The 13,625-nt window shown below is 43.8% G+C and overlaps 1 protein-coding gene across 5 annotated transcripts in view; it reads left to right on the plus strand.

The window, feature by feature from the left end:
- Positions 1 to 6,187: 6,187 nt before the first annotated feature.
- ACSL3 (acyl-CoA synthetase long chain family member 3) overlaps positions 6,188 to 13,625 on the plus strand; it is a 51,869-nt gene continuing 44,431 nt past the window's right edge. For 2 of the 5 annotated variants that reach the window (XM_048314239.1, XM_048314240.1), the window contains exon 1: positions 6,253 to 6,357. The gene's annotated coding sequence lies outside the window, so the exon portion shown is untranslated. Of the gene's footprint in view, positions 6,358 to 13,625 lie in introns of all 5 variants that reach the window. The other 3 variants (XM_048314241.1, XM_048314242.1, XM_048314238.1) reach the window with 3 other exon arrangements.

Raw genomic sequence — 13,625 nt, forward strand, 5'->3', positions numbered from 1 at the left:
ACATATCTGCTACTCCACTCCTGCGTAGCTGCAGTGTCTCCAAAGTGCTCTGCAGAAGGATGATGGACAAACGGCACTAAATAGAGCAAGCCTCAAAGCACTGCCTTGCAGGGACCAAGCAGTAGACAGCCTGGCACTGACCAGCTCAGCCTGCCAAATCAGACACCCCTGCTATAGCCCTGATTTCTTGAAGAATTCCCTAGCTAAGCTTACTGAAATTGGGATGGCTTCCTTTCCATGTCTCTGGCAGGAGAAAGATGTTGTTCCCTCCTTTATAGAACACACGGAAAGCCATTCTTTTGAAGTTTGACAATTTTATGGAAGCATTGCTGTACTATACTGCAAAGGAAATCCAAGTGTGTTCAATGAACTTAAGTTTTGCAGACTAAATTTCACGTGACTGATTTGTTATGCCAAAGTGAAATGAGATGCAACTATTAGGATGCAAGCAACCCCAAATTCAAAATCAGTTTTATGTATGAATCATAATGCTGTTTGAATAGTCATTCCCTGAGTGCACTAACAGCACCTTGGAGTCTGTGAGTCACAAAACATTAACACTTGTTTTTTACATAACAGACCCGGGACTTATTGCAATATCTTTCTTTTTAAAGTGTATACTCTAGTTTTGGCTTTTACACACCCCAGCTGTGAGGGGAAGTTCCACCACGAATGTGGTTTGCACAGAAGACAGGATAAATGGAAGATGTTTTCCCAGAATGTGTCTTGGGTACATTTGGGCACCCACCTAAGCCATGGCATTTCTCAAGCTGCCAAAGATGTGGTAGTTTACCTCAATTTTCTCAAATAACCCTAAACATCCCATCTGTACAAGAACCCAAATTTAAGCTTCTATTTTAGAAACCCTTGGCCACATTTGTTTTCTGGTTGAAGCCTTAGACAGCAAAACATTTTTGTTTTATGAAAACACTGCACAGTAGTTGACTAAACAAAACCCATTGAATAAAAGCAAACTATTCAAAGTCTTTGCAGCCTTCCCCTGGTAGAGTGGGAAAGCACTCGGATTGTTTTAGCCACTCACTGTCATGTTACAGGGTTTATAATTTGCCATCTCTATCTGTAACAGTACTTGTTTACCATGTTTATTTATTCAGAATTGAAGAAGAAAGCAAGTCTGTCTTGAGAAGGGGCCTTTCTCCATTCTTCTCAAATATCAGGTGCACACAGGGTAATCCAGCAAACCTGGTGAGTCTTACTAGGGTGGTCTAAAAAGCAAAAGGGCTCTGTGCTAGTGCTGCTTGAATGAAGAAACACTCTTAAACCTGTGCTGCACCAAGGTGGGAGGGGTGTTGGTGGGCTGGGCTGCAGCATGCCCAGCACATCCATGCCCATGGAGCAACACCTGGGCACACGGCAAGCTATGGGGGAGCCCAGTCTGCGCAGCTGCTGGGGTACAGTGTGGAAGGCTCAGACATGGACTTAGGCCTGGGCTTGGATGTTTTTAAGGTCTATTTGATGATTAAATTGTATTGTGAGATTCCCAGGATACCACTGTCTTTGGAGCCCATAGGAATGAACGTTTTTCTGCAGGTTTGAGACACCATTCATTGTTTGATCACTTGATTCCTCTTGGCTGCCTTTGACACTTCAGCTCCACTGTAACGTTTCACTGGCCTAGAAAACAACAGGCAGCTTTTGAGCAAGAAAGTTCAGGAGCAGAAATAAATTCTATTTTTAATCCTTCCTCTGATTTTCCATGGGTGACATAGTTTCTCATGGCATGGCAGTTCCAGGGTGTGGCAGTGTTGCCGAATGTGCCTTGCAGCTTGTTTTACAGATTTAACCCGTTTATATGCTTTCCCCTAATTAGAAATTTCAGGTTTGAGGGGTTATCCTACTATTAACACCTGAATGACACTGATTTATCGCTGCGGGTTGGCAACAGATCTGTAGGATGAGAAAATACAAGCTTGGAATTTAAAGAAGTACTTTAAGCATTAACAAAGCTGAGCCTGTGTCAAGTGGTAATAAATTTTCCACTATACCCTTGATCACCTTATTATTAATGCCATCAATCTCTCTGTGAAAAGTGGCTCTGGGCATGCCCATATGACCAAGTGTTCTACTAAATAATTAATCATTGGGGCATGTTGCCAGAGTTTGCTGTTTTCCAATTTAATCTTAGCAACTTACTCATTTGTTTCTTTATTTGAATACAGAAAGCTTCACAGATAAAAATGAGTCAAATGTACTGATATGTACATGAGGACTATTTAGCATTGAAACCTCATGTTGCTTGCTCTAGAAATGTTTTTCCATCTTTTGAAGCAACACCTCAAAATTAACAGCTGTGAGAATGATCACTTCAGGAACACAAGCTGTTTGTGCTGCCAGAACCTGCATCCCAACTGGCTCTCCCTGCCCCTTCAGTAGTAGCTCAGCCCTCTCTATGCTTAAAAGGGCATTCAAAATGCCACACTAGCAGGATATCTTTAGAAATAAATTATTACAATGTCAGTTTGATTGCTTAATTAAAAATGACCATGAATATGAATCCCTTTGTTGAACAGGTTATTGTCTGTAGCTAAAACAAAATAATTCTAAGCAAACCATTTAAAAATGTTATCTTCTCTTTAGTTACAATTAATTTAATTTAGACTAACACTGTATTAACTTGTAGCATTCAATTATTTAATGAGCCATGAAGAAAGTTTTCTAATTATAGAGTCATTCATTTTTCACAGGTTTGAAGGTGTACAATGAAATATATTCTGTTGAGACCATGAGCCTTTGTCCTACTCAAGCCCTTAATGGTCTCTGTTATTTCACATAAGAAGTCAATTTGATTTTAGTTTAAACATATATACTGTCCTGTACTCCTTAATTTTGTGTCCCTCCAAGGATTTTTAGTTGAAAGCTCTCACATCTGTTATATCTGTGACACTGTTGGGTGTCACACCCTCTAGCTTCTTCCCAAGAATCAGTGGGCAGCAGCCTGTTCATGAAAGAGTAACGCCAACCTTTCACACATATTTACCCATTCATAGACTCTCCTCTTTCAGTGTGGCTCGTGGTTTTGTTTTTATTAATTCCTCCTGGATATTAGCTAGAATTGGCCAAATATAACATTGGCTTGCTGTTCTCTTTCCTGATGAGTCAGTTGACTGTACTTCCAAATCAGTATTTTCATAAGATCACTTGCAATCTTCCCTGCTATTTACTGCTTGCTATTCATCCTCCGTTGTTGAACAAAACATATGGCAGTGTTTTTTTTCCTCTTGACTGAATGCCTGAAACTTTTTTAAAGGGAAAGTGAGAATAGTTAATGAGCTTCTCCTTCTGCAAATAAAAAAGAACCAAGCCAAACAAGTATTTGTGAATATTAGGAACAGCCATGAATGTTTTCCCAGATACTCCTTCCCTGCCTGAATTCTCTAGGGTGATACAACTACTTCTTTCCTGCCTTTAAGTGTGCTGTTGTGCCTTTTAAATGAAAATATAAAGAAGCTACTATTTCAATTTCCTATCATTATGCATAACTTGTGTAGGAAAGGCCGCTGTCCCCCGCAGTCACTAGTGTAGTGTCTTGTGCAGGTTAAATTTCCAAATATAAACATATGTTATCCATAATTTTATTGGTGACTCTTACATGTACCATCTATCCCCAAATTCTTTGGTTTGTCCATGGGATACTCAGCATAGACTCGTGCAGCATAAGTGCTAAAGTGACACATGACACCAGTATCTTCCAAAGCTCTCCTCTGTAAAATCTACATTTAAGCAAAAGGTGTGGTAATATCCCTAATATCATGAAAAGCTTTACTTCTGCTGTATGTAAACATAAGGAATCTGTGAAGAACCTCATGAAAATACTGCATACATGTAAGAATCTTTAAATCTGCATGTTGTTGTTTGTGTATATATGTATACTTTCTTAAGCCTTAGATGTCTGTAAAGTTGAAGTTGCTTTATCACTGTCGGCTGCAGTTGATGTTTCACTTCTGATGCTGAGCTGAATTAGGAGCCATCAGCTCCTCATTTACCCTGAGGACTGTCAGGGATACAGCCAATAGCTGTGTCTATTTGGAATATAATTATAATATAAAAATATATTCCATATATTTATATATTTATAAATATATAATATAAAAATAGCCAGTTACACAGTTAGTGTTTGGATTTCAAATGACTGAAAAGTTCAGGTAAACTTAAATTGATGCACCCTGTAATAAAGGTGAGGCTGAAATACAAAGTTTACAACAAACCTGTATTTGAAATTAAAGTTTCTTTGAAATCTCCTTTTCATAAAACTTGATAGTATTCAGATCTAGCAGTTTAATAAGGATCACATTTAATCCCAAGTTACAGATTCCAAGCATTTCTCAAAATGAGGATTTTGTCAAGGTGTTTTATGGCTCAGTTGCTGGTGATTACTCAGAAGTAAATAAGAGGAGAACATCCAACATGAGATCTGATGCTGAGCAGATCAGCTCTGTGCTGTCCAGTGCTTTATCTCCCATCTTCCTTTACATCAAATCACTTTTGTAGTTTTATCCTGAACCTTTCTTGCCTTGAAAGAAATGTGAAAGATGGTGTAACACAAATCAAGGACTCCTTTCCCTGTAGTAATGTTCACAACATATTTATTAACTTTACTCTGTCTCTACCAACATAAGTAAATCTTTTGGCAGACAACCCCTGAATTCCCTTCTGTTGCACAAATACCTGCATTTTCCATCTTTGAAAAATGAGTTTCTTCTCCTTCCATGTCTGTTTATCCTTTTTCACTTTTTTCCAGTCTGTGTGCAACTGTTTTAAATATGCCTCCATAGTCCTACCCATAATTCAGGTAGCATCCCATTTGCTCAAGCAGCTCATGACCTTTATAGCTCAGATAACTCCTATGGATAATGTTTTCCTGCTTTTCAGAACAGTCAGCAGCCATCTCCTGTGTTCCAGTTCTAAACACTCAGAAGTGTTTTTTTCCAGTAACTGAGGTGACTGACTCAGTTGGTCTTTGGATTAGAAGTATATACCCTGTTAATCTGCTCTTAGTGAGTACATTCCCATTCCCTGCCATTCAAGTAATTCTGCAGATGACTGGAGATGCAAACAGTATTTCTTCCTCTGAATCGTGTCCGTGAGGGGAAGGAGGAAGGGCTGCAGGTGGGACACAGCCATGGGCGGTGGCAGCTGCACAGTTTATAAATGGCTCAAAGTAACTAACTGCTGATGATCTGTAGATACATCAGTGTCCAGGCTCCAGCCCTCAGCTCTGCAATCCTGCTTTCCCCTTTCCATGTGCTGTGTCCACAGACCCCTGGGCTGTTCAGCCCAAAGGCTGTGCCAGGGGCTTGACCTGCATGAACTGAGCGAAACAAACCTACCCTTGTGACAATGGTGGCTGTCACCACCGCAGAGGCCACCCCGGCACCCGCGGTAACTAAATCTTTCCTCTGGGCTTGGGAACCTTCTTCCCATTTGTTGTTTTTATTGCGCTTATCTTTGGGAGGTGCTCATTTGGTTTGTTTCAGTATTGTATTACGCTGGTTAAATGAAAACCTTTAATTCTGAAGGAACATTTGTAGGGCCCGAATGAGTCACTATTGGCAGAAGATCCTGAGGAATTATTAAAGAGGAACACAGCCTTGAGCAGCCCTGACCAAAACCTTTCCAGGTGACGCCAGCTCAGGTTATAGTGCATGTCAAATGACTGCTCTCTGTTAGCCCTGCCAGCAGAGATCCAGGCCAGGAACCTCTGCAGCAGCTGCCACGGGTGACACGCTTCTTTAACCCTCAGAACGGCAGCCTCGGGCCCTGCAGCGGCCCCGGCTCTTACAGCGACCCACGCCGGGCGGCTCTGGGACACGTTCATCCCGCTGCCGCGGTCATTCTGACCGGGACGCTTGGCAAAAAGCATCCTCCAACGCGCCCCGGCAGCACACGGAGCATCGCGCACCGCCCGCGCGGTACGGAGGCCGCGGGAACGCCCGTGGGACCACGGCGTCAGCGACGGGCCCGGGGCCATTAAGAGGCTCCGTGATGGAGCAATCGGCACCCGGTCGGGTGCCCGCCAAGAGCGGATGCGCCGGGGCCGGGGCGCGGAAGGACGCGCTGCTGGCGCGGGCCCGCCCCTCGCCGGCCATTGGCCCCCGGCCCTGGTCCCGCCCCCCCCGCGGCTGACCTGTAGTAACCCCGTTCCGCGGGAGCCCGGCCCCGCGCGCCACCCGGCGCGGGCCAACCAGGAGGCGCCGTGGCGCATACGGAATGAGCGCGCGCGGCGGTGGCGGCGGGCGGTCCGGCCGTGGGTGAGCGCGGGCGCGCACTCGGGCGGTGCGCGGAGCGGGCGGTGCGCGGAGCGGGCGGTGCCGGCGCGGCGTCCCCGGGCCGGGGCTGGTGAGTGCGGGGCCGCGGGCCGGGGCGGGCTGCGGGGCCCTGAGCTGCCAGGAGCGCGTCCGACCCGGCCGCGCGGTGTTGCGGTGCCCCGCCGGGCCTCTCGCCGCCTCCGCGGGGGCGAGTGCGGCGGCCATCCGGGCCGCGGGGGTGCTGAAGCGGCCCGGCGGAGCTGCCACGGGCCCGGCTGCCGGCGGGGCCGGCGGCTGCGCACCGGCGCTGCCCCCGCGGGAGCGGCGCTCCGGGTAATTATCGAGGTAACAGTCGGTAACAGACGCGTTTTTCCTTCTGCTTTGCTTTGTGTTTGGGCTCTGGCGTCCGAGGGGGTGGCGGGAGCGCGGCGTGAGGCAGGTGCCCGGTGCGGCGGGGGTGGTGACACGCCGTGTGCCTTGTCCCCCCCGCGTGCCGTGTCACCGCCGTGTCCCCGGTGCGGGCTCCGGGACCGACCGCGGCCCCGTGGTCTCGGCGTGCGGCTCATGGTCGGTGAGCGCGGGTGATGCGGGACCGGCAGGGCCGGAGGAGAAGCGGGCCGGGATTTCTAGTCTCGTTTCAGGATTGCCGATCTGTTTTCCAGGGGTGTGATACTGGATTTAGTGCTGGGGTGCGTTCCCTTCCAGGATTCGACCGGGAAGGATAGCATCCTTCACTCGCAGGGAGAGCAGTAAGCCTTAAAATACTACTACAGATAGTTCCATAAATAGCATGAAATTCCGTGTTTGGGACTCATACAGAATCCCTGGGAAGTAAGAAACCAGTAACCTGCAGAAAAATAAGGGCAGTGGCAGAATAAAAATATTTGTTTGTTAGTTTATGACCACTGCTACATTTTTTTTGCCTTACTGAAGAAAGGAGCCCCCCTCCCTCCCCAAGCATTTAAGCAGCTGGTATGTAATCTTTTAAAATGACATACTGCATTTTGTTTAGGAGTATCAGATTCTAGAGTATGGCTTTTTTTTTTTGGCCTGTGAAAAAGCCTTAATGTGATTTTTGACTGGTTACATTCTGCTCTTGATACATTCTTTCTCCAGAGTGGATTGTCATCTCATTGTGCAAAAATTCACTGTAGCTTATGACTTTTATTTCCTGGGGCTAAAAAGCAGAAGTATGAATTAATAGATGTGTTATCAGGTCTTAACTGTATCCTGAGAGGAAGGTAATGATCTGGGTGCATTCATAAGACTTTATATTCATAACTGTTTGCAGCACTTCTCATACTATTTGTTCTGTGTGCTCTGAAAAGTTAAGGAAAGACATTTTTAAGCTTGGTAATTCCTTCTTGACCTGTAGATTTATGCCTCAGGAATGGCTGAAACCAAACAATGTGACTTACAGATCTAATTTTCGTTGTAGTTGTTCAGCATGCTTGTTATTGTTGGTCCCTAGAAATGGGAGGTAGGTTCATGTTTAACATTTGTATGTTCAGTGTTGATGGCTGGCTGACAAACTTGAGTCAGTCTGATGGAGCTGCTGATCTGTGTGGTGAAAATTTTTGAAACTCATAATGAAGTCAGCCTGTGGTATGGATCTGGTCCCTCTTGGCTGGTCAGGAAAACAGGGTTCTTACTCATGGATACAGAATCCTTCAGAGGGGGGAACAAACTTACTGACTTAATTCTACAGTAGTCTATTTGACCTGCAATAAGCTGGCGCTTGGTTCTGAACGTTGTGCTATCTTCAAGTGTCCTATTCCACTCAAAGTAAGGATGAAGGTAATAAATTTCAGCCTCAGTTTTATTCTTTATGTTTCACAGAACTGGGATATTTTGAGAGAGCTGTGGCTTACAGCTGTGGACAAGGAGTAGACTCTCCATACCTGTGCACCTGAGTGCTGTGGAACTTTGACAAAAGCACTATTAATGCCCTAAAAAGAGGTGTCAGGACTGTGGTGTGTAGAAGCTGGTTCCACTTTTCAGAAGTGTTTATGGGTGGTTCCCATCTTCTGTGCTCCATCTCTCTTGCTTGGAGGATCCTGATTATGTAAGAACACTGACTAGGGCCTGTTGGACTGAGTTCGCTGGTGTAAATAACTTCTCCTTTATGGCACTTACAAAACCATAATGCCTGTAAGAAATAACTTCTCAAATCAAGAGATGTGGTTTAGCCAGAAACCTAGAAAAATCAGAATGGTATTTTTTGGAAAACTGTTACTCTTTGAAGAACTAGAGGAAATGTCTTCATGTTTGACTTAAAGCATGGTGTGCTTTTGCTGAACTGCTGAGCATTTAAGCCATTGATTTCCCCAGCTCCCATTCAGTGCTGATTGTAGGGCTTTTATTCTTCCTTTCTGTAGACCAGTGAATGGTTTGAGCCATTGAGTCATACTAAAGACCCAATTTTTTTCATTCGATTGTCAAGACTTCTGGAACAAACATCACACATGGCTCAGGACAAAGTTCAAAAGACCTATGGATAAAGCATTCTTGTTAAAGGAGATTCAGCTATGGAGTAAATTTCCAGAAAGTAGAAGGAAGAATTGAGTCCTGAATTGTTTAGTAGTCTATATTTTCTTTTAAAGTATTTGTTTCAGTGGAAGAGTAACTAAACCTGTCTTTGCAACCAACTGCTACTTACTACCATCGTGGCAAATCTAAAGAAATAATTTAGTCTGATGCTGCAGTGTTACTGGACCTAAACACTAGGTTCAGGTGGTCTGAATTCCACTGAAGCCCCTTTTCTCAGTCAATGGAGAATTCTAGGTGGTTTTGAAGAGCAATTCAGAGAATTTACATAAGACACTGAGCGGGGAGCTGCCTGAAAGCCAGCTAATAAGAAATAGGAGGCAGAAGGATTTATGTGGAATTTAGGCCATCTGAATATGGCCCTAAGATGCGACTTAGTACTACTAAGTAAGGTGTATTAACACTAAGAAGACTTGGCTTCAATTTCTATCCATTTCATCTGCTGCCGATTACTAAGCAAATTTACCATTTAAGCAGCTCCTTAAGGGTCAGGGCTTCCTGGCTCACTCCCTGTCAGGACTGACCCCCTCCACCAGCACAGCCTGTTCTGGGGGCAGCTCAGCTAAGAAGACTCTGGGGGTCATGGTGGACAGCGAGCTGAGCATGGGGCAGCCTATGCCCCATATTAACAGGAGCACAGCCAGTAGGCGAAGTGAGGCAATTATCCCATTCCATTTGGCACTCGTTAGGCTGCGTCCAGAATACAGCATCCAGTTGTGCTCCCCTCCCTGGGACAAAGGAAATGTCGATAAACTGGAGTGAGTTCGGTGGACAGCTGCCAAGATTGGCTTGAGTTGCAAGCTTTTGCTTTGTGAGGAGAAGTAGAGGAGCTGTGCCTGTTGTTGAGCCTGGAGAAGAAAAGGCTTGGGGGGCCCTTCCAGCACCTGTGTGAAGGTTTTCAAGAGAGTGAAGCCAAGTTCTTCACAGTGGTGCGTGGTGGGAGGACAAGAGACAGCAGGTGTGGATTGAAGTCACAGAGGCCTGTGTTTATAAGGCATTTTTCGCCCTGAGGTGTGTCAAGTGGTGGGACTTGGTAGCCCAGAGCACTTGTGCAGATTCCTTCTGTGGAAATTTTCAAAGTCCAGCTGGACAAAGCCCTGAGAAAGCAGGTGTTATTTCACAGCTGATCCTGCTTTGAGCTTGAGGTTCAACCAGAGTCCCCCGATGTCCTTTTCCACCTGAATTATCCCATGGCTCTATCTAGTTTCTGCCAACAGAGCAGTTGCAGTGGAAGGTTGTGAGCCAGCTTATTTAGGGCTGCATGTGGTCTGGCAGTTCAGGTTTATGCATCAGACTTGGAGCAGTATAGCAAGCACTCAAGCCAATCCTAAGCAGCTCTCAAATGGCAGGACTTTATTTGCTTAATTATGCAGTTGGAGTTGGAAGAACCTGCTCTTCATCCTGAGGGCCTGGTCTACATCAGGGCTTGCCATGTAGTAAAGCCTGGAGGGCTCTCAAAAGATTCAGTACGCAGCTGCAAGATACAGTTTGGGATCTAATGATTTTGAGTCTGTTGAAGGAAATCACGTGGACAAGGCCATATCCAAAACACACCTGAACGGCTGTTCCGAAGTGTGGGGCAGGGAAAAAGTGCAACTCTGAAAGAAACTCAAATCTTATTCTGTATTGCCTTCTGAATCGATTAAAGTTGTTCAAAATTCAAAATGGTTTGAATCAATCAATTCAAAACTTGCAAGAGTCTTTTAGTGGTCCTTGGGAGGGAATTCTCACCCACGTGTTGTCTTGTTCCTTAAGTGAGCCTGCAGCTCATGGGAAGTCAAGGTGATGACTTAAGGTGTCTGTAATCCTGGAGGAGGAGGTGGTAATTTGTCACCACCTGTGCATTGGGAAGTCATCTTTCCTTCAGTGCTCATGAGCCTTGTTAATTACAAAAATGTGCTAGGTAATTATGTTATCTGAAATGGGACAAGCTGGCTTTTCAGTCCAGTAAGTTTCCTGAAAAGCAGGGAAGATAAGATTATTGAAATTACTGATTTAAGGATTTTCACTGTTGATAGTGAAAACAACAAGAACAAAGTGCAAACCTTCTCCCATTGCACTATAAAATTGGAAATTTAGTGCTTTGTTTTTTAGGAGCTGTGTAAATATCCTTATCTTGAATGCTTGTATCTACTAGATGAAGCTAGTATGAGACCTGGAAGGGGAAAATAGATAATAAAGATTAGAAGTGACTTGCTGAAGCAGCAGAATGGCACTAATACAGTACTGCCAGGTTCAGTTCCCCATCTATTTGCTGTGTTAAATTCCTGTCTGTAGAACATTCTCTCCTGTGATAAATTCATAAGGATATGAAAACTATGTAAAAACACTTTTTCTGCATCTTTAAAGGCAAGACTTCTGCCTTTCCCTTACTGCTTTCCCGGACAAGGTATGGAACCTCATTTTGTTCAGGTTGGCTGCTCAGACATGTGGGAAACCTTGGCCATTCACAGGAAGGTTTTGCATGGGTGCTTTACTTCATGAGCAATTAGTGCCATGTGAGCCATCAGTGTCCATGGTGACATATTGGATCAGATGCACAGAAAAATTAATACCAAAGTTTTAAGACAGTATGATAAGATAGTCTGTGAAACAGTGGAGTGTGGTCTGCAGTTGTTTCACTAAACCATTATTAAAATCAATGTTTATGAGCTCATTCTATGAGAACCCATGAAAAACTGGAAAGTGGAGTATCTACAATTAACTTTTAGAATTTAGATGAGTTGGTGATTTGTGTTTGGTAAAAAGGTATCTGTAGTTGGTTTTAAGTACATGGGTATGAAGAAAGGCAGAAGGGAACAGAATAAACAGGAGATGATGGTTTGCAGGAGGATTTAAGTGGTTATGTAGAGAAACATCTGCTTTTTTGTGTCTGCAGATTTTGTCAGAATTTTTGTGAGTGCTGAAGAGAGGTTAAAAGCAGCAGGCACACAGGGGAGGCAGCTGTCCCAGGCGTGCTCGGGCAGGAAGCTTGGTGATCTATGTGGCAAACTGGGTTTGGTCTGTTCCAGCAGTAAGTCCACAAATGACTTGTCAAGCCCTGGTAACAGGACTTTCCATGCATTTACAGCTGCAGTTTAATTGTCCTGATGAAGTACTGCTGTGCTGTATTGTTCTAGAGAAACTGTGAATAGAGAAGTGCTTTTCCTAATGGATAACTTTGAGATGCTTAGAAAACATTTTCCAATTCTGCTGTGCTGAAAACTGTGTAGATTTTATTTTTTCCCCTTTCTTGAGGGGGAAGATGCTTATGGAGATTCTTACCTGCTTCTCTTACGATCTGCACAAAAGGCTTAACCTGGTAACATCCAGTACTTTCAAGAACAAGGTACAAATCCACTTCCCTGTAGGTGTAGGGCTGTGAGCTCATGTGTGAATGTCCAGATCACCAAGCCAAGGCTGTTAGCAAGTGTTGGAAGGTGGGATGAGGGTTTTTGATCAGGAAGGCTAAGTAAAATAGACACTCAAAAAAATTTAAATCTGTAATTTACTAATAACATCAATAATAGTTAAGAAAAAGTTAATCTTCTGCCCAAATCCTGTGTTACACAGTCACAAGTGCAGTTGTGGCCAGGTCCAGGTTGTGAAAGGACTGAGACATCTGCTACCCTGACTTGGTTTTTTGTGTGTCTGTAGATGTGTATACATCTTAGATACCACATTCTAAGAATACGGTGATTGAAACTGCCTCTATTTTAATTACATCATTAGCTTAATATTTCATGATACTTTGGGGGATTTTTTTTTTTTGAAAAGCAAGATGTATTTCACTTGGCGTTTGAAATGTTAGCAGCTCATGAAGCAGATGAAATATCTATATTATTCTTCTAGAAATACTTAATAGTCTATTCTGGACTTCGACTTGTCAAATTGTATTAATCTAATGCTGACATCTGTATATGACAGACAAAATAATTTTGCCTGCGAATATTCACAAAATTCCTACAAATGAAGTTGGTACCTATGGCACCTTTCTTTTTAAAAAAGGCCAGTGTTCTTGAAACTTAGCAGTGAAGGCTCTACCCAGCCACGTACCTCAGCTTTGGTCGTGTTTACACAATCATAGTCTAAGGGTGTGCTTGATTTCCCTGAAGAGAAAAACAGGAGTCCCTTCTACCAAAATCTCCATCTACTTACACAGTATTTGTGTACTGATTCTGAGCTACTGACTCAAATGATCTCCTGCGAGGATGTAGTAGTTACTTCCTCACCTTCATCCCATCCAGAACATATCTGTGGGCACTGGATATTGCCCTCTGATTTTCAACACCTGTGTTTGTAAGTTTTATATTTAAGGGTGACGCATAAGGACTTGGAGCTGAGAACCACACTTCTGTAATGCTTCTTCTCAGAGAATAAAATGGCTTCTAATTTAATGAGAGCTTGTTTCATGTTTGCTTCAAGTTATGCAATTGTTGAGCATGTTCATGACTGATCCTGTCTTGCTTTGCTTACAGAAGAAGAATAAGAGAGAAAAGGATGTTTGTTCCAGTGTGATGGAGGAGAGAGGTTGTCCTGATATTCTGTTACTTCTAAAGCTAGAAAATAGAATGATGACTCAAATGAGCAAGGAAGACTTCTTTATGCCATGCTTAAATAAATTATAGTGCTGGATTTTGAACAGAAGAGTAATTTTTCCCCAAGCAGTATAGATATAAAACCTAGCTCAAGTAGCTGTTTAGGAAAACACTGAATTCGAAATCTTTTTCCTTGGCTGTTTCTTTCTTTTGTAATGTCCTATTCCCCACTGTCCCTGGACCTTCAGAGCAGCCAAGAGAAATAAAAACTGTACAAAGTAGTTTGCAGAGAAAC

This window comes from Corvus hawaiiensis, chromosome 10, assembly GCF_020740725.1.
Source record: "Corvus hawaiiensis isolate bCorHaw1 chromosome 10, bCorHaw1.pri.cur, whole genome shotgun sequence".
In the NCBI taxonomy this organism is placed as follows: Eukaryota; Metazoa; Chordata; class Aves; order Passeriformes; family Corvidae; genus Corvus; species Corvus hawaiiensis.